This window comes from Schistocerca americana, chromosome 2 (genome assembly GCF_021461395.2).
Source record: "Schistocerca americana isolate TAMUIC-IGC-003095 chromosome 2, iqSchAmer2.1, whole genome shotgun sequence".
NCBI lineage: Eukaryota > Metazoa > Arthropoda > Insecta > Orthoptera > Acrididae > Schistocerca > Schistocerca americana.
This window is the reverse complement of record NC_060120.1, coordinates 249,031,372-249,034,443: the sequence shown is the minus strand read 5'-3', so window position 1 is coordinate 249,034,443 and position 3,072 is coordinate 249,031,372.

Sequence of the window (3,072 nt, the reverse complement as noted above, 5' to 3'; positions counted from 1 at the left end):
TCTTTGAACGTCTGTATTCTCTTTTTGCAGTTACATCTGCTACAGGTTTACGTTTTGTCGTTTCGCCAATCACATTCCATATCTTGTGTATTATCCTAGGATTTGCACTAGGTTCAAATGGTTCAAATGGCTCTGAGCACTATGGGACTTAACATCTATGGTCATCAGTCCCCTAGAACTTAGAACTACTTAAACCTAACTAACCTAAGGACATCACACAACACCCAGCCATCACGAGGCAGAGAAAATCCCTGACCCCGCTGGGAATCGAACCCGGGAACCCGGGCGTGGGAAGCGAGAACGCTACCGCACGACCACGAGATGCGGGCTTTGCACTAGGCATTGTCCTTTTGCCGATTTGATTCTCTGCGACATTCGCTATTTCATCTCTCGGAGCTACCCATTCAAGCTACTCATTCACTTTATAGTATATTCCTTTTCCTCGTTTCCGTCAATCATTTCCTAATGCTATCTTTGAAATTCTCAAAAACCTCAAGTTTTTTTAAAAAAATTGTCTAGGTCCCATCCCCTCAATGTTGCACCTTTTTGCAAATTCTTCAGTTTTATACTACAGTTCATGACTAATAAATTAGGGTCAGAGGCCTCATCTGCTCCTGAAAGTATTTTGCAGCTTAAAATCTGGTTCATCAATCTCTGTTTTACCGTTACGTAAGATGTATGAATCCTTTTGACGTCTCATGGTTTTACTCAACTAATCAACTTTGTTCTTGATTTTTAAAACAAGTGTTGGCGGTGATTAAACCGAGCACTGTGAAAAACAATACCAGGCGACTTCCCCTTCCTTTTCTCTCCCCCAGTCCACATTCTAATACTTTCTCTTCTCGTCCTTTTGCTGCTGCATCTGCATAGATACTCCGCAAACCGCCATACGGCGCGTGATGGAGGGTCCCTGTACCACTACTAGTCATTTCCTTTCCATTTCCACTCGCAAACAGAGCGAGGGAGAAGTGGCAGTCTATATGTCTCCGTACCAGCCCTAATTTCACGTATCTTATCTTCGTGGTCCTTGTGAGCAGTGTATGATGGAGGCAGTAGAATCATTCTGCATTCAGCTTCAAATGCTGTTTCTCTAAATTTTCTGAACAGTGTTCCTCGAAAAGAACATCGTCTTCTTTCCAGAGATTCCCATTAAAGTTCACGAAGCATCTCCGTAACACTTGCTTATTGTTCGAACCTACCGGTAACAAATCTATCAGCCCGCCTCTGAATTGCTTTGATGTCTTCCTTTAATCCGACCTAGTAAGAAACTCAAACACTCGAGCAATACTCAAGAATAGGTCGCACTAGCGTCCTACACGCGTTCGCCTGTTCAGATGAACCACACTTTCCTCAAATTCTCCCAATAAACCCAAGTTAACAATTCGTCTTCTCTACTAAAATCCTCACACCCTCGTTCCATTTGATATCCCTTTCAGGGTTACGCCCATATGACAGGACTGGATTAAGCAGAACACTACCAATGCTGTATCCGAACATTAAGGACTTGGTTTTCCTACTCATCCATATTAAATTACATTTTTTTATATATTTAGAGTTAACTGCCATTCACAACATCAATTAGAAATTTTGTCTTAGTCTTCTTGTATCCTCCTACAGTCAGTCAACATCGACATCTTACCCTAACCACAGCATCATCAGCAAACAACTTCAGATTAATGCCCACCCTGTCCGCTAAATCATGTGTGTGTGTTGAGAATAATAGTGGTACTATTGCAGTTCCCTGGGGCACTCCTGACGATACCTTTCTCTCTTATGACACTCAACGTCGAGGACAACATACTGGGTTCTATTACTTAAAATGTCTTAAAGCCACTCACATATTCGTAAATCTATTCCGTTTGCTCATACCTTCCTTAACAGCCTGCAGTGGGGGACCGTGTGAAATGTTTTCCGGAAACCTAGAAATTTGGAATCCGCATGTTTCCTTATACATTATTAGACTCACTCCTTCGTTACCCTTATTTCGTTCTGTTTTGACAACCATGTGCTGACCTGAGCAGAAGCCCTGGTCTTCCTACTATTGCACTTCACTAATGCCCACCCCACGTAACATCAAACTACCTGTTCCCTTTTTAAATTCTCCGAACTGCCTATCTGATTAAGGGATATAACATTCCAAGCTCCGACACGTATAACGCCAGTTTTGTTTCTTCTGATGCAACATCCCCCTCAGTAGTCCCCGTCGGGAGGTACGAATAGGTGACTATTCTACTTTCGGAATATTTTATCCCTGAGGATATCACCATCATTAGCCCATACAGCACACTTTGGGTAATCTAACGGCTGTAGTTTTCCCTGTTTTCTGCTGCTCACATTACTAACCTAGCAACGCCCACTAATGCTTTACGGCCAGATCATTTAATTATCCAGAGTGCTGTCCAAGTCCCTCTTGGAGGACCGCATTTTTGGCTGTCCTCTCCACAGATAAACCTTCAGAGTGTGTTTACTACCAACACTAAAGGGTATTCACTATTCCTTCTGAAACACCACGTATTTTATTTATTGACGTCTCAACGGACGTTATCAGAGACACAAATTTGATGAAAGAATTCACCATGTTATAAATTGTAAGGTGTTGGCCAATATCGACATGACAGAACATTCAGTCTGTTGAAACGTGTTTGCAAGATTTTCACACTGAATTATTATAAATATAAGGACATTGCCCTCCGTATCCACACGCGTGATGCACAAGGTTTTAATTTCGTGCTACACTAGATATTTCCTTGCTCGTATTTCACATTCCCCAAACTGAGCGCTTTCCACTTGTGAAAGCAAGGACTGTCGCATAACCTGTTGTTTACCAACTTTAACTGCTACTGTATTTACTGAAAGATCTTACTACAATGACGTTTTTCCCGGGAACTCCAGGGGAGATCCGCTTACCACAAAAACACGTCACATAACCAACGGTATATTCCGAGTGGAAATTACTCGTCTATTACGTAACGACGTCAGATGGGAAAACTACTAGCTAAAACCGTTCGGTGGTCTCTAAATACACCCAAATCTCACAGTTGTATGAGTACTATTTAATAAAGTATCACAAGA